Here is a 22,667-nt window from a genome sequence, read left to right on the forward strand (position 1 = left end):
GAAGTCGTTTTGGGTTTCAAACATGGAAATTTCAAGAACATCCCAAAAGCTTCATTTTAGAGTGACTAAGAAGGATCCATGATTACCTTTTCATTTTCATGTTTTAAACTTGTTTAAATCTTGGTCAAACCTAGGATTTGACCAAGATTCAAATGGACACAAAATTTAAAAAAATCAGAAAAATGAAAACCAAAGTACATAGTCTTCTTATGTCATATCGTAAGCATTCAAGTTGATAAACAAGGTCTAGACATATTCAAACCATACAAAATCATGTATCTACCCCTAACCCTAAAATCTGTCTTATGAAGTCAAGCATGAAGAGAAGTGGTTTTGGGTTTCAAACATGGTAATTTCAAAAACCTCCCAAAAACTTCATTTTAGAGTGACCAAGAAGGATAAATGCTTCCCTTTTCATTTTCATGTTTTAAACTTGTTAAAATCTTGGTCAAACCTAGGATTTGACCAAAAGATTCAAATGGGCATAAAAATTCATAAAAAATCAGAAAAATGAAAAAGCAAAGGACATAGCATTCTTATGTCATATATATAGTAAGCGTTCAAGTTGATAAACAAGGTCTAGACATATTCAAACCAGAAAATCATGTATATATCTACCCCTAAAACCCTAAACTCTGTCTTATGAAGTCAAGCATGCATGAAGAGAAGTGGTTTTTGGTTTTAAACATGGAAATTTCAAAAACCTCTTAAAAAATTCATTTTAGATCGAGTGACTAAGAAGGATGCAGGCTTCCCTTTTCATTTTCATGTCTTAAACTTGTTTAAATATTGGTCAATCCTAGCTAAGATTTGACCAAAAGATTCAAACGGGCATAAAATTTAAAAAAACAGAAAAATGAAAAACAAAAGCATATAGTCTTCTTATGTCATATAGTAAGCATTCAAGTTGATAAACAAGGTCTAGACATACTCAAACCAGAAAAATCATGTATATATCTAGCCCTAACCCTAAACTATATATGTCTTATGAAGTCAATCATGAAGAGAAGTGGTTTTGGGTTTCAAACATGGAAATTTTCATGTTTGAAACTTGTTTAAATCTTGGTCAAACCTAGGATTTGACCAAGATTCAAATGGGCATAAAATTCAAAAAAAAATTAGAAAAATGAAAAACAAAAGCACATAGTCTTCTGATGTCATATAGTAAGCATTCAAGTTGATAAACAAGGTTTAGACATATTCAAACCAGACAACTCATGTATCTAGCTACCCCTAACCCTAAACTCGGTCTTATGAAATCTAGCATGAAGAGAAATCTTTTGGGTTTCAAACGTTTAAGCCAAAAGCCCCATTTCAAATATTTCAAACTTATTCAAATTTGGTTCAAATTTGAAAGACATACAAGTTATAACACACATAGTGCATACATGTTCACACATACTGCACTAGATGCTAACCAAAGCACATAGTCTTCTTATGTAATATAGTAAGCATTCAATTAAGTTCATAAACAAGGTCTAGACATATTCAAACCAGGAAAATCATGTATCTACCCCCTAACCCTAGCTAAACTCTGTCTTATGAAGTCAAGCATGCATGAAGAGAAGTCGTTTTTAGTATCAAACATGGAAATTTAAAAACCTCCCAAAAGCTTCATTTTGGAGTGACTAAGAAGGATCCATAGGAAACTATGTAATACTATTACAATATAATAATCACCCAAGTTATTAGAGCAACAAGTCTGTCACTTACGTGTGGTTCCCATGCGTGAGGTCCCACACTTCAGTGAGCACAAGTCACGTACGCTAGGTAGGCAAACTCCCAGCCATCTTCTTTGTCAAGAGAGAGGCATCAACACACTCTCTCTCTCTCTACATCTCTCCAATTATCCACCTCCGTTGGCTGCCGCTTTTGGCAGGGCGTTTTTAGCTCAGCTCGGAGGCCATGGTGTGCAGGCTCTGTAGCCATGGCGATTTGGTCGCGCCAAGTGGTTCGTCCCCGGCTGCGACGAGGATCAATCCGGACGGTGGCTGTTAAGGACCCGATCGCATTTCTTGCTTTCAGCCTGGGGTCTACCATGTAAATCTTAGGGATTTAGACGTAATTTCCTGTTTATTTTGTGTCCTGCTGTAAACTGCGCTCTGATGCGTATTGGAAATCTGGGTACTTCAGGATCGTTCGGTTGTCCCTCTAAAAAAACATCTATCTCATTCTCGGCCTTTCTCGCTCGCTCGCACCCCCTGCGCACCGACAACCCTGCTTGATCAACATCACCAGAAAAAGGATAGACACCATAAATAAGTGGGGCCCCGTGACTGCTCTCCCTTTGTCTCCTCCCGTGTGATCCCTCTTCCTCCGACTCCCGACCTTGCGGAAAAGAAAAATGAAATGAAAGAGTTTCACTGGACGGGAAAACACATGTGCTGCCTAGTAATAATAATAATAACGTAAAAAAATCGACCTACGAGGGTTCTGCCCAGTACTACTGATCAATTTCAGAAAATGCAACTACGGGGTTCGATTTTGGCCTGCTAATATAAAATTAAATAATGAAAAACCATTTACATGACATTATTTTTTGGGTTTCAAACATGGAAATTTCAGAAACCTCTTAAAAAATTCATTTTAGAGTGACTAAGAATGATGCAGGCTTCCCTTTTCATTTTCATGTCTTAAACTTGTTTAAATATTGGTCAAACCTAGCTAAGATTTGACCAAAAGATTCAAACGGGCATAAAATAAAAAAAAAAACAGAAAAATGAAAAACAAAAGCATATAGTCTTCTTATGTCATATAGTAAGCATTCAAGTTGATAAACAAGGTCTAGACATATTCAAACCATACAAAATCATGTATCTACCCCTAACCCTAAACTCTGTCTCATGAAGTCAAGCATGAAGAGAAGTGGTTTTGGGTTTCAAACATGGTAATTTCAAAAACCTCCCAAAAACTTCATTTTAGAGTGACTAAGAAGGATACAAGCTTCCCTTTTCATTTTCATGTTTTAAACTTGTTTAAATCTTGGTCAAACCGCCTAGGATTTGACCAAGATTCAAATGGGCATACAAATTCAGAAAAAAAATCAAAAGAATGAAAAACCAAAGCACATAGCATTCTTATGTCATATATATAGTAAGCATTAAAGTTGATAAACAAGGTCTAGACATATTAAAACCAGACAACTCATGTATATATCTACCCCTAACCCTAAACTCTTGTAGGGATTCGTTGCATAGAAAACAAAAAAATTCCTACCGCGAAAACGCAATCCAAGCCAAGATGCAATCTAGAAGACGGGAGCAACGAGGAGATGATCAAGACTCACCCTTGAAGATTTCCAAAGCCTACAAGATGAGGCTCTTGTTGCTGCGGTAGACGATCACTTGCCGCTTGCAAAAGCGCGTAGAAGATCTTGATCACGGTGCCACGATCGGGCAGCACCTCCGTACTCGGTCACACGTTCGGTGTTGATGAAGACGACGTCCTTCTCCCCGTTCCAGCGGGTAGCGGAAGTAGTAGCTCCTCCTTGAATCCGGCAGCACAACGGCGTGGTGGCGGTGGTGGTGGAGAACTCCGGCGGAGCTTCGTTAAGCGTGCGGGAGAGGTGGAGGAGAGAGGGGGCGGCTAGGGTTTGGGAGAGGGAGGCGCTGGCCACTATAGGGTGCGGCCACCTTGTGGTCTTGGGTTGGCCGGCCCCCTCCCCTATGCCCCTCATTATATAGGTGGATCCCCAAGTGTTGGACTACAAGTCTTCGAATAACACCCCAACACAAGAACCTTCCATGTAGTAGGGAAACCTACCCAAGGTGGGACTCCCACTTGAGGTGGGATTCCCCCCTTCCATGTGGGGGGGTGGCTGGCCCCCTTAGGTGGAGTCCACCTTGGACTCCCCCACTAGGGTTGGCCGGCCATGGGGAGGTGGAGTCCCTCCGGGACTCCTCCTTCCTTAGTGATTCCTTCCGGACTTTTCTGGAACCTTCCGTAAAATCACCGGATCATTTTCAAACTTATAAAATGACTTCCTATATATGAATCTTATTCTCCGGACCATTCCGGAACTCCTCGTGATGTCCGGGATCCCATCCGAGACTTCGAACAATACTTCAAACTCCATTCCATATTCAAGTTCTACCATTTCAACATCAAACCTTAAGTGTGTCACCCTACGGTTCGCGAACTATGTGGACATGGTTGAGTACTCTCTCCGACCAATAACCAATAGCGGGATCTGGAGATCCATAATGGCTCCCACATATTCAACGATGACTTCAGTGATCGAATGAACCATTCACATACGATACCAATTCCCTTTGTCACGCGATATTTTACTTGTCCGAGGTTTGATCATCGGTATCACTCTATACCTTGTTCAACCTCATCTCCTGACAAGTACTCTTTACTCGTACCGTGGTATGTGGTCTCTTATGAACTTATTCATATGCTTGCAAGACATTAGACGACATTCCACCGAGAGGGCCCAGAGTATATCTATCCGTCATCGGGATGGACAAATCCCACTGTTGATCCATATGCCTCAACTCATACTTTCCGGATACTTAATCCCACCTTTATAACCACCCATTTACGCAGTGGCGTTTGATGTAATCAAAGTACCTTTCCGGTATAAGTGATTTACATGATCTCATGGTCGAAAGGACTAGGTAACTATGTATCGAAAGCTTATAGCAAATAACTTAATGACGTGATCTTATGCTACGCTTAATTGGGTGTGTCCATTACATCATTCATATAATGACATAACCTTGTTATTAATAACATCCAATGTTCATGATCACGAAACCATGATCATCTATTACTCAACAAGCTAGTTATACAAGAGTCTTACTAGGGACTCTTTGTTGTTCACACAACACACATGTATCAATGTTTCGGTTAATACAATTATAGCATGGTATGCAAACATTATCATAAACACAAAGATATATTATAATAACTATTTTATTATTTCCTCTTGGGCATATCTCCAACAGTCTCCCACTTGTACTAGAGTCAATAATCTAGTTTACATTTGTAAAGATATAACACCTTGGCCTTCCGGTGCTTTATCATGTATTGCTCACGTGAGAGGTTTTAGTCAACGGATGTGACATGCTCAGAAACGTATGTATTTTGCAATTCATTTGCGTCTCAACGCATCACTCATTTTCCAAATGATTCGGCATTATTCTTATATGTTCAGTCCTCTGGTGGAACCTTAATCCCGCGGTCTGAAATATGTCACTAATATTGTCATACACAATATGGCTTCAAAGTTCTGACACTATCGGAACTACACCAAGTTCTCAAAGAACCTCTTGACTTAACATCCTCAGTCATTGTCAGAACAATGACATACTCTGCCTTCGTTTGTAGAATCCGTCACAATATTTAGAACACTTCTAAATTTAGCATAGACAACTTCTATCTCATTGTGCTACCTTTTAAACAACACTTAGTCTAATTTGAGATTGAAATTTTATTTTTATATGTGACAAAACAAATATCGGTGCAACACCTTACAGCGATTTGTTTGTCATTTCTTCATACAAAAACTATATATATATCCTTGGTTCTTCTTAAGTACTCAAGAATATTCTTACTGTTTTTCAATGATCATTACATGAATCATTCTGGTACATGCTCATAACACTTTTAGAGCATAGGACATCTGATTGTGTACATATTATTCGTGATCTATAATCACTCATGTGTTTTTACTCATTGAGTGTCAGATACACTCAAGTCTTGTTAAACCTTCACATGACAAGAACATTTTCTTAATATTTCTATATTGAACTATTTCAATATCTATTATATGTACTTTGACTTAAACTTATTATGTGTTTCAGTCTATCTTCATAGATCTAGACACAAAATTTGTTTCAGTCCATATCCTTTCATTGAAGTTAATTTCTTAATGAAACCTTTTAATCAAGTATGTAATTACATCATTTATAACTATATGTCATCTACATAAGTATTATAAATATGTCTCAGCGCTCCCACTAAATTTCTTGCAAATGCAAGCCTCTTCATCATCTCTGATGAAATCAAAGACTCTTTTGACTATTTCATCCGGTGAAGATTCCAACTCCGCGATACTCACTTCATCCAATTGAAGTTTGTATACCTATCTAGTATTCCACGAAGTAGCAAAACTCTTGGTTGTATCTTGTATACACATTTACTACATACTTCTGTTAAGTAATGTATTTTGCCATCCTACTAGCATATCTCATAAAAGAAATATGTAGTGATTACTAGAATAATCCATATAGACTATAAGCATTGCTATGGAAGATCTAATCTTATCGTAGTCAACTCTTTGAACTTTGTCGTAAACAATTTTTCGACAAGTCAAGCTTCATCAATTTTATAGATCCATTTACTTTCAAAAAGTATTAATCTATCATGGATTTCATGGCGCATGGCCATTTTAACGGAGTCAGGGCCCATCATAACTTCTTTGTTTGTAGTTGGTTTATTATTGTTCAAAATCAATCCTTTGTCCACAAATCATTTATTTGATCACAAAGTAAACCATACCTACAAGGTTCAATATGTACTTCGATCTCCATGGCTAAAACACTTTGTAGTCATGGGAGCCATGATCATTGATACGTCTCCAACGTATCTATAATTTCTGACGTTCCATGCTTGTTTTATGACAATACTTACATGTTTTGCTTGCACTTTATGATGATTTCATGCGTTTTCCGGAACTAACCTATTAACAAGATGCCACAATGCCAGTTCCTGTTTTCTGCTGTTTTTGGTTCCAGAAAGGCTGTTCGGGCAATATTCTCGGAATTGGACGAAATCAACGCCAAACATCTTATTTTTCCCGGAACCTTCCAGAAAGTCAGAGGGAGACCAGAGGGGTGCCCTGGGGGCCCCACACGTGTGGCCGGCGCGACCCAGGAAGGGGGCGCGCCGCCCTAGTGTGAGGAGGCCCCGTGGCCCCTCCGACTCTGACTCTTCGCCTATTTAAGCCCTGGAGACCTAAAAACTCGATACCAATTGACGAAACTCCAGAAAGACTCCAGGGGCACCGCCGCCATCGCGAAACTCCAATTCGGGGGACAGAAGTCTCTGTTCCGGCACCCTGCCGGGACGGGGAAGTGCCCCCGGAAGCCATCTCCATCGACGCCACCGCCTCCACCATGCTCCGTGAGTAGTTCCCCCATGGACTACGGGTTCTAGCAGTAGCTAGTTGGTATTCTCTCCTCCATGTACTTCAATACAATGATCTCATGAGCTGCCTTACATGATTGAGATCCATTTGATGTAATCGGTGTTGTGTTTGTTGGGATCCGATGGATGATACATTATGATTAGTCTATCTATAAAGTTTGTGAAGTTATTGTTGCTGCAATCTTGTTATGCTTAATGCTTGTCACTAGGGCCCGAGTGGCAAGATCTTAGATTTAAGCTCTATAATTATTGCTTAGATTGTATCTACAAGTTGTATGCACATGTCGCTGTCCGGAACCAAAGGCCCCGAAGTGATAGAAATCGGGACAACCGGAGGGGATGGCGGTGATGTGAGGATCACATGTTTTCACGGAGTGTTAATGCTTTGCTCCGGTACTCTATTAAAAGGAGTACCTTAATATCCAGTAGATTCCCTTGAGGCCCGGCTGCCACCGGCTGGTAGGACAAAAGATGTTGTGCAAGTTTCTCATTGCGAGCACGTACGACTATATATGGAAAACATGCCTACATGATTAATGAATTGATGTTCTTTCTTAATGCTTTATCAATCCTATCAATTGCCCAACTGTAATTTGTTCACCCAACACTTGTCACTTATTGGAGAGTTACCACTAGTGTAGATCGCTGGGAACCCCGGTCCAACTCTCATCATCATATACTCGTTCTATATGTCATTGGAAGTAGTATCAACTATTTTCTGGTGCCATTGCCTCTGTGTTACTCCTACTGCTGCTGTGTTACTGTTACTATTGCTCTCATATTACTGTTGCTTTCACATCACCCCTGTTACTAGTGCTTTTCCAGGTGCAGCTGAATTGACAACACAGTTGTTAAGGCTTATAAGTATTCTTTACCTCCCCTTGTGTCGAATCAATAAATTTGGGTTTTACTTCCCTCGAAGACTGCCGCGATCCCCTATACTTGTGGGTTATCAAGACTGTTTTCTGGCGCCGTTGCCGGGGAGGCATAGCTCTACTCATAAGTTCACCTGGGGAGTACACTCTACCTCTCTCTCTGTTTTTATTTTGTTTTATTTTGTTTTGCTTAGTTTACTTTTACCTAGTTTATTTGTGCTTAGTTTATTTCTGTCTAGTATTACTTTGCTTAGTTTTTTTGTCTTGTTTTACTTTTCTCATATACCCAAAAATCCATAAAAAAATTGAAAAACCTAAAAATTAAAAACTGCTGTTATGGGAGAACCCATAACCTACTTGGAGCTTATAGAATATTATAATAATTATAGAGAATCAAGAACTGGTAAAGTTATGAGTGTTGTGATAGAAAAATTGAACGCAATTGCTAAAATCTTGCTTAAACGCCATGATATAAACTGTTGCTCTCAACAGGACACTAAACATCTTAAATTTCAATGTGGCTTTAGTGAGGAATTTTTAATTAAGAACTATAATCGAAATAGCTATATTCATTTTGGGTTTGAAGAGGTAGAACAATTTGTCATATTTATGGGAGCCTCTGAGATAGAATCCTTCATGGCTAAAAATTATGAAACTTGTGTTGTTTGTAAGGACCTTAAAGATTATGTCTCTTCTATCCTTAATTTTTGCAATGAAAGTTACAGTGATAATCCTTATATCATTGATTATAAAGAGAGACTCATTAATGCACAAGAATGCACTCACAATTTGCAGGAACCTGTGGAAGAAGAAATTGATGAACCTGAAAGCTCATTGGATAAAAAAGAAGAGGAGAGTGATGAACAAAAGGAGGAAGAATGGATTAGCTACCCATGCCAACCTTCTAATGAGAGTAACTCTTTATCTCTTACATTATTTGATTGTCCTCCATGCTTACCAAAAGAGGTTGAATGTTATGTTCCTGTGGATTCTCTTGAAATATTACCTATAAGTAAAACTTGTGAGAATAATTATGCTACTGTTATTTATGATAATCCATGCTACTTTGATAAATCTTATGATAATGCTTTGTTTGTGCCTGATGTCGAAATGCATGGTACTAAAGAATTTTGCGTAGCAAATGTTTATGATAAAGCTCTTGATGATGGTCCTATGTTACTTGATAATACTAATTGTACTACTAATGAAAATGGGATTGGAGAGTTCTTGACTTTATCTAGGAGTCCCATATATCTTGAGATTGATCAATCATCTTGTTATATTATTGATAAAATTGGATTTGAAAGTTTTAATCCCACTATCTTTGAGCTTGATAAAAATCATGTGTTTATGGATCATGAAAAGCATGCTTTATGTGATAGTTATATTGTTGAGTTTATTCATGAAGCTACTGAAAATTATTATGAGAGAGGAAAATATGGTTGTAGAAGTTTTCATGTTACTAAAACACCTCTCTATATGCTTAAAATTTTGAAGTTGAGCTTGTCTAGTTTTCCTATGCTTGTTGCATTATGCCTACATGACTTGTTTATGTACAAGATTCCTATGCATAGGAAGCATGTTAGGCTTAAATGTGTTTTGAATTTGCTTTTTGATGCTCTCTTTTGCTTCAACTCTTATTTCTTGCGAGTGCATCATTAAAACTGCTGAGCCCATCTTAATGGCTATAAAGAAAGAACTTCTTGGGAGATAACCCATGTGTTTATTTTGCTACTGTTTTGTTGTGTTTTGGAAGTTGTTAATACTGTAGCAACCTCTCCTTATTTTTATTTTATTGCATTATTGTGCCAAATGAAGCCTCTAATCGAAGGTTGATACTAGATTTGGATTTCTGCGCAGAAACAGATTTCTATCTGTCACGAATCTGGGCTGTGTTCTCTGTAGGTAACTCAGAAAAATCTTCCAATTTACGTGCGTGTTCCCCAGATATGTACGCAACTTTCATTAGTTTTGAGTTTTCTTATTTGAGCAACGGAAGTACCTCTTTAAAATTCGTCTTTACTGGTTGTTCTGTTTTGGCAGATTCTGTCTCTGTTTTTTTTTTGCGTTGTCTCTTGTGGACTTTAAGCAAGGTTTTCTAGATGTGGAGAGCTGTAGCTAATGTTTTATTGAGTTTTTGCAATGTGTCACTACAGGACTAAAAGTGGATTCAAGTTTTTTGAGTACTAATCCCTCTAATGAAGTTTATGAGAAGTTTGGTGTGAAGGAAGTTTTCAAGGGTCAAGAGAGGAGGATGATATATGATCAAGAAGAGTGAAAAGTCTAAGCTTGGGGATGCCCCCGTGGTTCATCCCTGCATATTTCAAGAAGACTCAAGCATCTAAGCTTGGGGATGCCCAAGGCATCCCATTCTTCATCAACTTATCAGGTTTCTTCTATTGAAACTATATTTTTATTCGGTCACATTGTAACGCCCCACTTTTGCAACCTTGTCTATTTGTCCTTAATGCAAAAATTAGGGGGAACAAAAACTTTTTCTTTAGACTAATTAAGATGAATTGCCTTGATCTGTTTGTTATGATGAATTGCCTTGATCTGTTGGTAGAAGAATTGTCTTGTTATGTTTGTTGAGTTTTGTCTTGAGCTACTTCAAAGAACAACACCTCTGGTGGTTAAACAAGCAACTCACCTAATAAAACACATGTGTGACTTAGGAAAAGTTGTTTTCCTTTTTACCACATCAAACTCTCCTTCTGATGGCAACATGAGTGTGCCATCTTGATTTTCTCTTTGTAGTACAAGATAGCTCAATCATCCTTAATTCACAACTTGGCGATCTCAATGCATGGATCTCATCTGTGCATCTCCCTCTACAATTTCCACATCCTGCATGTCTCATTCTACCCTTGCATCACATATATTCAACTTGATCTTATACCCTATCCAATGATTCAACTCTAGATCACTTTCTTCACTTTTACATCTTGTTTTTATTCAAATTTAATCTTTACAAAACCAAGAGTGGGAATGATGGGTACATTATGTAGCCACCACCTACCCTTGAGAACACTCCTCTCTAAATGAGTTTCCTTTCTCAAAACCCTATTGTTTTTCTTCTCTGGTTTTGATCACAAAACTACTTCTAGTTTTATTAAATCTTTTCAAGATATTTCTTCAAAGAAAACAAGAACTAAAATGGGTTTTGTTTCTCATCCCATTTCTACCAAGTACTGGTTTCTAAAACTTTTCTTTCTATTTTGCTTTCCCTTTTCACAAAAAGGCTTGTTATGGTATCTATACCATTTCTTGTTTATTTTAAGTTTGAGAAAAACTCTACTTTACTTGAGATAGTAAGTAGAATATTTTGAACCCCTAAGTTCCAACTAGTTTTTCTCAACATTTTCAAGTTCCATTCCACTTGAGTTCATTCCCAATTGTCCCTAGACAATTGAGGTGTTTCAAATACTTTTCAAACAAGTTCTATTTCAAATAGCAACCTTTGCACATCTCTGATCTATCACATTGTATTTTCCCCCATCCTCCAATTCTTGATCAAATGGATGATCATCTGATATTTCCAAATCAATCCCAATTGACCTCTTATTGAAGAGCAACTTATATTTTATCATGCCCATCTAAATCCTCTATTCTTTTCCATCACCACCTTGACCTCATGAATTGGTGATTTCTGCCACCATATTCATCCTTGTGAGTATATGGATACTTCATTCAACATTTATCTTAACCTTGCTCTGTCATTGACTAAACCACCATCACCTTCCTATTTACCTTGGCATGCACATGCATTGTTGCATGTGGTCCATCCCAATCCCTCCCAAAATTGAATTCAAATAAAAACCACTGCTCATGAATTATACCTTGGGAACTATCTTCATCATAGGTTGGTCTCAACCAAAGTGGTGGAGATTATTCTCATGGCACTTGTCACCTTCATACTCCTTTTTTTATCTATATGTATCTACTCCTATTTTTATCATCATCAAAGTCACCCTTTGACATTTTCTCCTCAACATCATGCCTTGGACTATACACATTGATGTTGTGCATCTCTCTCACATTTCTCACTTGCTCATGACAAGAAAGGAGCCGGCCATGAGTTGAAATTCGGCCAGCCCCTCCTCCTCTTTTTCTTCTCTTGCAATCCTTGTCTCCCAACTACCTCAACAATTAAATGGGCAGCCACCCACCTTGGCCAATCAAAAAAGGAGGCAGCCACCCCTCTCCCTCTATAAAAACCCCCTAGCCGGCCACCTCCTCCCCTTTGCTTCATTTCTTCTCTTCCTCCACTCCCTCACACTCTCCTCCTCCACTTCCCCACGAAATGCTGCTGCCCCTTGCTTGCATGGCCGGCCATGGCCATGGAAAGCCACCAAGATGAAGCTCCCCTCCTCCCTCAAGCTTCCCCTCACCATGAGAGACTCCCTCTCCATCTTCTCCCCAACCCTAGATGGATTAATCTCCTCTTCTTCTTCCTCCATTGCTAAGATTGGATCTTGATGCAGGTGCATGTTGGTCCAAGCATGGAGAAGGTTGAGCAATCCTCAGATCTGAAGCTCTTGACCAAAGTTCGTCCAAAAACTTGCTGTAATTTCTGCTATCTTGCTGTTTCAGATTCTGGTACGATCTTGTAAAATCCACAGAATCTCGTGTGCAGATCCAAATCGAGTGATTCAAAGTTCCACAGATAGGTATTGAAAAGATCTACAACTTGGCGTTGGTCTGACCCTCAAATTCGTTACGGATTGTCCGTGGTAAATAAAGTTCTGAAAACATGCAGATTCACTGTTTATTAGATTTGTTCCGTTTTACAAAATCTTTTTGAACAAACTCAACTGTGGGTGAAAGCCCTCTTCAGTACCTTCATTTTGGCGGTGGTTTCACTTCGATTGACCTCCTGAAACTGAAATGGTTCACAGATCAAGATCTGGTCAGATCTGACTTTGTCGAATTAAACCAGGAGCTTGGAGACGAATTTTTGAATGAAACCAACTGGGTAAGAACCACCTATTCAATAACTTTCAGATGCAGCAGACCTCATATTTTTATGATTTGTGTATGATTTGTGATGAATTAAACTTGTTCTGTATGTTCTGCAGACATGGCTGTTAGCTTTTAATTCATCAAAAATCCATTTTTGAACCTAATTGAGTGATTCCACTTCTGTAGGATTACTGAATGTTTTCTTAATCATCTCAAACAAGTTTCAAACCTTTATCTATTCTGTAACTCCAGAGGTGAAGCAAATGGTATAGATATGCAGTAATCTTGTCAATCCATTTGTGAGAGTTTCAGAAACAATTTGAACCCAAATCCAATTGTGTATGCATCTCTGTTTAATTACCTTTCAAATGCCAGTGGCCTCATATTTTTAGGATTTTTCTACGATTTATAGCTTACAGATCTTGTTTTCTGTACAGTCAGATTCAAAGAAATTCCTAAAATTGTAGGTTTAATATTTTTGGGTGATTCCAATTGGATTAGTCTTGTATTAGTACTGGCTATATAGGAAAAATATTATTAGTCTATGTTCATACATATTTGTTACTGTTAGTAATGTTTATGTGTGACATGCATTGTTGAAGCAAAACTTTTCGGTTTATTTAAAACCCTTGACCAACTCTTTTTAGTAGGGATGGGCAACCTTTTTTTTATGCTTGCAAAACAAAACCTCTGCAATTTGACTTTAGCTCAATTGTTTTGCTTAAGTTTTCAAATGATGGGGAATATGGTTTGCTTCCTATTTTGGATGTTGTGTTATGTGAGCAAACTAAGTTAGGAAAACTGTTTTCTACTTTTACAAAAATGTTAGAAAATGTTTTGTGAATGTATTTGATGTCAAACTAATGCTCTTGTCCTCTTTATGATGTTATCTACCAGGGGATGTTTGGTTTATACCATGGTGATAACCGAGAGAGGCAATTGCTAAAGTTGTGATGCACTCATACCTTTACTAGGTAAATAAATGGGGTTTTCTAAATTAAAACTCTTAAAGTTGTTTGTGGTATCTATAAGTCCTTAGTATGTTATACTTGGCTGCATGGTTAGTTGTTGATTGTTGAATGTTGTCTTGTTGATGCAATGTGATTGATTTTATTCCTTTTATATTTTCCGGCGATAGATGCGAACAATTCCGGAGAAGAAGAAGAAGTGGAATCGGACGAGGATTTTATTTATGTTATTGGGATTCTTATATTGATGGAGCTGAAGAAGTCCGGGGACAAATAAGCCAAGGCAAGCCATCTTTTGATCTCTGATTCGGTGTCTAGTTGGATGTCATTTGCTGATATCCAAAGCACCTTAATTCTATGTGTGTTGTTCTCTTTACTATTGTCATCTATGTATGGTTGCTAGTGGGGTACTCCCTAGTGGTGATACTCCACTATTGTCCTTGTGTTATGGGATGCATGGTATCATGGTCGTGCTATTCCACTTGGTCATCTTGTATGCTCAACTTGAGCATCTTCCCTCTCAAGATAGTAACTTACACCTCACTCACAACTTTTGTATTTTAGAGGTATCAATGTCATGATGTTGGTGTAATTCTCAACTTGAGAGGAGTATGCCGGGTACCTTATTGGAGAGTTGGTTGGGTAGTGATTCTCCACTATCCAAATTTTATAGTTAGTACCACAAATCTGAAAGTATAATCCTCTTTGTGTTGTCATCATACATGCTTATCTTAAGCGAGTATGATCCACCCATTACTCCTTTACACCTTCTATGGCAAGATGACTCTCATCTCGGCCATAGTGCAATTCTAGTTCAACTCATGAAACTATAGGTTGGGAACCCCTCAAGGCTTACCTTGTTGTAAATGTTTTATGAAAACCTTGGGTGAGTTAACCCAAGTGTATGGTTTATGAAAGCAAAGGATCTTGATAAAGATGTTCGAGAAAGTGGTGTATGGCTGTTTGTTGAACAACCAAGGTGTTGTGGGAAAATTGGTTTTAAAAAGGAGCACTGCGTATAAGTGTACACCAGCCCAACTTTTATCGCGCAACCACTCTACCCTGGTGTGGGACGGGGCTTAGCCCGTAGTTCGTTGAAGCTGGCAGGAGCACCCTTCACAACTTTCTAGGGAGGGTCATGACGACCTCCGACGCCGGGTTGCGCTCTGGAGGAGGCAATACACTGTCTTAACTGATAGCCGGACGATTACTGAGGGTCTTCTGTCATGGCGCCGGAGATACGCTCAAAAGGAGGTATGCTGCCGGGGTGCCGGGAAGGGGTAAGCCCGCAGGGAAGGACTCGTGCCAGTGGAGATGGGCGAAAGGTTATGTCCGGGTATCCGTCGTGGCATATGTTGTTATGCAGGGATGATGCCCACACGATAGGTATCCGGATAGTTGTGGGGAAAGTGTGCAAACTCTGCAGAGTTAAATCTATTCGAATAGCCGCGTCCGCGGTCATGGACGGGTTGCAAAGGTCTACCTTTACCGGGGCTTGTGTTTTGTTTTGATAAATGCTTTGCAAAGAAAGTGTTGTGTTGGATGTACCGGAAGGGTACGGAAAAAGGGCGTGTGTCGACCATACGGAGATGGTCGTGGAAAAATAAGACCAAGTGGGGAACTTTTTCCTAGTGTTTCATGTAGAGGAACTCTTCTTTAACAAAGATATAGAGATGTCATAGGTATCTTTTGAAGTATCTTCTTCAATAAAGATATAGGTATGTCACAGTAATTCTCTAGCATTCCCGTCAACTGAGATGGACTTATGCTACCTCATCCTCAACAAAGGTCTAGATAAGTCTTAGAACTTCCTAAGCGTTCCCATCAATTGAGATGGCGGTGTGCTATCTTTCCTCCTAGATGTTTAGTGGGATGTCCTTGAAACACCATAGTGTCCGCATCACTTGAGATGCCGGCATACTATATCCACAAGAGAAATTAATTCTCTTTCACATGCTATATCCACAATAGAAACTATTCTTCCTCTCTTGTCTCTTTTAGTTAGCTCTGTTAGCATCTTTCTTGATGGTTTGCGAGTACAATTCCAAATGTACTCACGGCTTTGTCCCTGGCTATTTACTTGGCCAGACTTGGAGGAACACAACGGATGAAGAAGGAGTTGGCGACGTCTATGCGAGCTAGGAACGTCTTCCCAGTCAGTTGCCTGTAGGGTTTATGGCAGATGACTTGGGTACTGCGCTGCTGAAGTGATGTTGCTACTCTGATGTTTAGTTAGGTCCTTCGAGGCTATTATGTAAGTATTGGTCATGTGACCTCATTGTAATTTTCTTATTCCGCTTTGTAATGGATGGTGTAATTTGATATCAGTTCGGTTATGTGTTCACGACACACTGATCATGGGATCGTGAACTGTATACATAACAGGGTATTTCGGACAGCTAGTCCGGGGTCCCCACACACATCTTATGTGCTTTACTTGGAGCGTCTGTATGTTTTATTTTTGTTTGTGTTTGAATAAATTCGGATCCTAGCAATCCTTGTTTGGGAGAGAGACACGCTCCGCTTTTTCATATGAACACTTGTTCTTCGTTTTACTTTTAATGTTCAATGATAAAAGTTGGAAGCTACAATACTTATGGTTATTTGGTTGGAAACAGAAAATGCCTCATATTGTCTTGGATAATTTGACACTTGGCAATTGTTTTGAGCTCTCAAGTAGATTATGATTAAGTTTTTTCATGTAGTTTAAACCTATTAGTGGAGAACTACCGTAGAGCTTGTTAAAATTGGTTTGCATGATTGGTCTCTCTTAAGGTCTAGATATTTTCTGGTAAAAGTGTTTGAGCAACAAGGAAGACAGTGTAGAGTATTATAATGCTTGCAATATGTTCTTATGTAAGTTTTGCTGTACCGGTTCATACTTGTGTTTGCTTCAAATAGCCTTGCTAGCCTAAGCCTTGTATCGAGAGGGAATACTTCTCATGCATCCAAAATCCTTGAGCCAACCACTATGCCATGTGTGTCCACCATACCTACCTACTATGTGGTATTTCCTGCCATTCCAAAGTAAATTGCTTGAGTGCTACCTTTAAACAATTCAAAATTTATTACCTCTGATTTGTGTCAATGTTTTATAGCTCATGAGGAAGTATGTGGTGTTTATCTTTCAATCTTTTTGGGCAACTTTCACCAATGGACTAGTGGCTTCATCCGCTTATCCAATAATTTTGCAAAAAGAGCTGGCAATGGGATTCCCAGTCCCAAATTAATTAACAAAAATAGACACTCCTCCATGGTATGTGATTGTTGGACGGCACCCGAAGGATTCGGTTAGCCATGGCTTGAGAAAGCAAAGGTTGGGAGGAGTGTCATCATAATAAAACTAAAATAAAAGGGCACTCCTTCATGGTATGAGATTGTTGGCAGGCACCCGAGGATTCGGTTAGCCATGGTTTGTGAAAGAAAGGTTGGAAGGAGTGCCACCCAAAAATAAAATAAAATGGGAGCCGCTCTTTGAAGGTTTGTCTGGCAAGGGGGTTAGAGTGCCCACTACCATTCGTTGACAACAACAAACACCTCTCAAAACTTTACTTTTATGCTCTCTTTATGTTTTCAAAACCAAAGCTCTAGCACAAATATAGCAATCAATGCTTCCCTCTGCGAAGGGCCTTTCTTTTACTTTATGTTGAGTCAGTTTACCTACTTCCTTCCATCTTAGAAGCAAACACTTGTGTCAACTGTGCATTGATTCTTACATACTAGCTTATTTGCATTCATCATATTACTTTATGTTGACAATTATCCATGAGATATGCATGTTGAAAGGTGAAAGCAACTGCTGAAACTTAAATCTTCCTTTGTGTTGCTTCGATGCCTTTACTTTGAATTTAATGCTTTATGAGTTAACTCTTGTGCAAAACCTTTTTATACTTGTCTTGAATGTACTCTTCATGAAAAGTTTTGCTATATGTTATCTATTTGTTAGCAACTATAGATCATTGCCTTGAGTCACTTCATTCATTTCATATGCTTTATAATAGTATGATCAAGGTTATGTAAGTAGCATGTCACTACAGAAATTATTCTTTTTATTGTTTACCTGCTCGGGACGAGCAGGAACTAAGCTTGGGGATGCTGATACGTCTCCAACGTATCTATAATTTTTGACGTTCCATGCTTGTTTTATGACAATACTTACATGTTTTGCTTGCACTTTATGATGATTTCATGCGTTTTCCGGAACTAACCTATTAACAAGATGCCACAGTGCCCGTTCCTGTTTTCTGCTGTTTTTGGTTCCAGAAAGGCTGTTCGGGCAATATTTTCGGAATTGGACGAAATCAACGCCAAACATCTTATTTCCCCGGAACCTTCCAGAAAGTCAGAGGGGGACCAGAGGCGTGCCCTGGGGGCCCCACACGTGTGGCCGGCGCGGCCCAGGAAGGGGGCGCGCCGCCCTAGTGTGAGGAGGCCACGTGGCCCCTCCGACTCCAACTCTTCGCCTATTTAAGCCCTGGAGACCTAAAAACTCAATACCAATTGACGAAACTCCAGAAAGACTCCAGGGGCGCCGCCGCCATCGCGAAACTCCAATTCGGGGGACAGAAGTCTCTGTTCCGGCACCCTGCCGGGACGGTGAAGTGCCCCCGGAAGCCATCTCCATCGACGCCACCGCCTCCACCATGCTCCGTGAGTAGTTCCCCCATGGACTACGGGTTCTAGCAGTAGCTAGTTGGTATTCTCTCCTCCATGTACTTCAGTACAATGATCTCATGAGCTGCCTTACATGATTGAGATCCATCTGATGTAATCGGTGTTGTGTTTGTTGGGATCCGATGAATGATACATTATGATTAGTCTATCTATAAAGTTTGTGAAGTTATTGTTGCTGCAATCTTGTTATGCTTAATGCTTGTCACTAGGGCCCGAGTGGCAAGATCTTAGATTTAAGCTCTATAATTATTGCTTAGATTGTATCTACAAGTTGTATGCACATGTCGCTGTCCGGAACCAAAGGCCCCGAAGTGACAGAAATCGGGACAACCGGAGGGGATGGCGGTGATGTGAGGATCACATGTTTTCACGGAGTGTTAATGCTTTGCTCTGGTACTCTATTAAAAGGAGTACCTTAATATCCAGTAGATTCCCTTGAGGCCCGGCTGCCACCGGCTGGTAGGACAAAAGATGTTGTGCAAGTTTCTCATTGCGAGCACGTACGACTATATATGGAAAACATGCCTACATGATTAATGAATTGATGTTCTTTCTTAATGCTTTATCAATCATATCAATTGCCCAACTGTAATTTGTTCACCCAACACTTGTCACTTATTGGAGAGTTACCACTAGTGTAGATCGCTGGGAACCCCGGTCCATCTCTCATCATCATATACTCGTTCTATATGTCATTGGAAGTAGTATCAACTATTTTCTGGTGCCATTGCCTCTGTGTTACTCCTACTGCTGCTGTGTTACTGTTACTATTGCTCTCATATTACTGCTGCTTTCACATCACCCCTGTTACTAGTGCTTTTCCAGGTGCAGCTGAATTGACAACTCAGTTGTTAAGGCTTATAAGTATTCTTTACCTCCCCTTGTGTCGAATCAATAAATTTGGGCTTTACTTCCCTCGAAGACTGCCGAGATCCCCTATACTTGTGGGTTATCAATCGTCGTGACCGCTTCCGGAACCAATTTCCGATGCTGCGCTACTCTGATCATTATGCTCAGGTTCATAAACCTTATCAAGTTCTATTGTCCTCCCACTCAAATACTTCGCTTAGAAAACAATTTCTTGGAAATAAGCAAGTAACATTAACAAACACTTTTGTCTTTTACTTCATAGTGGAAAGAATTCCCTATCAATTCTTTGGGATAACCAACAAAGACATTCATCCGATTTTGGTTGTAAAATCTTAGACCAAAATTTAAAGAAAGGACTATTAGGGTTTATACCCATGCCATAACTCGTATGGTGTCATTTCAACGGATCATGATGATGCTCTATTTAGTGTAAAAGCGGTAGTCACTAAAGCATAATCCACAAATATATAATGGCATCATTTTATTTTTATCTCATCATTGACCCAACAAGGTTTGGATACATCTCTCGGATACTCCATCATCACTATGATACTTCAAGAAACGTGAGTTGTAGAACAATTTCATAACTCTCTTAGATGTTCGCTAAAACTCGTAATTCAAATATTTTCTCAATGATCCAATCATAGATATTTGACTTTTCTATTATGATGATTTCCACTTCATGCTGAAATCTATTTGAATCCATTCAAATGTTTCAAACTTCTTCCTTATCGAATATATCCACATATATATACTCAATTCATTGTTTGAAGTTTTCATGAAGTAAAAGAATCTCCCGCACACAACTATTCCCAGTGAACCATATACATCATCATGTATGTTTCCACTAAGTTAGTTGCATGTTCAAATCTAGGCCTATGAACGGTATTTAAGTCATTCTTTTTATAAGAGATTTGCAAGCGCCAAATGATTCAAAAATCAAATGACTCCAATAATTCATTTGCATGGAGTTTCTTCATGCGTTCCTTTCCAACATGACCTAAATGGCGGTTCCACAAATAAGTGGAATTGAAATCATTTGCCTTATGGCATTTTAGCGTCAGTATTATGTGTGTGTGTTTCACCATTAAGATTTATAATAACTTATCCATCGTACATGGAGTAATGTCATAATTTGAACAACTCATTGTTTTCATTTGACCAGAGCAAAATAAAAATTATTAAGTTCTTTATTATAAATTCTAAGGGCTAGATAGAATGCCAATGATGAACATAATAACACTTTATTTTTGTTCCAGACGTGCATTCCTATCATATTCCTTGTCAGTCACTTAGGCCATTGTATTCTTGTATTGCGTTGTTTTGTATGACACTTCATACCAACCAATATAGTACTAATACCCAAGAATTTCATAGTGTGACCTAACTAGGAATATAACCATAACATGTATATCATTCATATACACCTGAGCTAGACTTTCTAGTCTTTTCTTTCTTTCTGCCAATAATCTTTTGTTGTTTCTCTTTTAGCTTTCCTCATTATTCAGAAAACACTTCAACATCAATAACTTCTAGGTTTGTTGGTCAAATACCAATAACCTTGAGGTTCTTACTTTGAAGTTGATCATCATATGATAAGTGTTCCGGATTTCGCTATTAGTAACTTTGTAATATGATGAACAATTTCACTCATAATTTTATCCATCAATTCATGACGACTTTCTGAGACCATGTCTGTACATGCTAGGCTCGTAAAGTTTAACCTTAGTATTCGTATGTGCAAATCTGGCTTGCACCCGTTGCATGCACTCGTAGAATCTATAACACCTGATTATCACGAGATGCTTCGAAACGACGAGTCTTAGCAACGGTGCATACTAAGGACGATCACTTCATGGATATGCGAATATCGTTAGTGCCCCAATAGTTGGAGGATTGGGACGCCTTGCGTCTTCAACCTTCGTACATTCCCATAAAACTTATGAGTTTATGTAGTCTCACCAAATTTTATTCTATCATCTTGCAATAAGGTCTTAGATATCACATATATCTCATACCTTGATTATTTCTGAAAACTAAATTTTCAGCTCCTTACTTTTCAAACAGATTTGAAATTCAAGTTTCACGGAGACAAGATAACTTTAGGTACTAATTGAAACCATAGTTCTTTGAATCAACAATATGAGGTTTACTAAAAGTTTGCAATAGGACTTAATCATTTCTTGATTCTTTAACAATACGGTACCAGTCCATAAAGTTTCTTGTCAGATTTTAACAGTATTTCTATCTCAATTATAAGACTAGCGCATGGTAGAAAAACGGATGCCAATACTACAAAATTAATTCAAAATACTACTCAGACTATGTTTATGATAATTAGTTCATGTTTTAATCTAATTACTAATGAACTCCCACTTAATACAACATCCCTCATAGTTGTTAAGTGGTACACGATCCAAATCCACTATACCAAAACCGATCATCACGTGAGATGATGTAGCTTCAATGGTGAACATCAACATGTTGATCATATCATCCATATGACTAGTGTTCAACCTTTCGGTTTCCGTTGTCCCGAGGCCGTGTCTGTACATGCTAGGCTCGTCAAGCAAACCCAAGTATTCCGCGTGTGCAACATGGCTTACACCCGTTGTATGTGAACGTTGAGTCTATCACATCTGATCATCACGAGATGTTTCGAAACAACGAACTGTGCAACGGTGCATACGAGGGGAGAACACTTTATTATCCTGATATTAATGTGAGGGATCATCTTATAATGCTACCGTCGCGTTCTAAGCAAAATAAGATGCATAAAGGATTAACATTACATGCAATTCATATGTGATATGATATGGCCCTTTAGTCTTTGCGCCTTCGATCTTCATCTCCAAAGCACGGACATGATCTCCATCATCAACGGGCATGATCTCAATCATCGTCGGCGTAGCGTCAAGGTCCATGGCACCATCTTCATGGTTGTTCACCTCATGTAGCAACTATTACAACTACTTTGAAATACTACTCAACATGAAATTTAAAGACAACCATAAGGCTCCTGCCGGTTGCCACAATACAATAATGATCATCTCATACATATTCATCATCACATCATGGCCATATCACATCACCAAACCCTGCAAAAACAAGTTAGACGTCTCTAATTTGGTTTGCATATTTTACGTGGTTTAGGGTTTTCGAG

At 38.9% G+C, this 22,667-nt stretch overlaps 1 long non-coding RNA gene across 2 annotated transcripts; it reads left to right on the forward strand.

The window, feature by feature from the left end:
* The first annotated feature begins 12,287 nt into the window (after window positions 1-12,287).
* LOC127330396 (uncharacterized) lies at window positions 12,288-14,252 on the forward strand. Of its 2 annotated transcripts, XR_007869263.2 has the most exons (5): window positions 12,288-12,577; window positions 12,667-12,763; window positions 12,929-13,005; window positions 13,890-13,966; window positions 14,131-14,252. It is a non-coding gene; the product is annotated as an uncharacterized lncRNA (long non-coding RNA). The 2 variants fall into 2 exon arrangements; XR_007869262.2 differs by lacking the exon at window positions 13,890-13,966.
* The last annotated feature ends 8,415 nt before the right edge of the window (window positions 14,253-22,667 follow it).

Source organism: Lolium perenne, chromosome 6 (genome assembly GCF_019359855.2).
Source record: "Lolium perenne isolate Kyuss_39 chromosome 6, Kyuss_2.0, whole genome shotgun sequence".
Taxonomy (NCBI): Eukaryota; Viridiplantae; Streptophyta; class Magnoliopsida; order Poales; family Poaceae; genus Lolium; species Lolium perenne.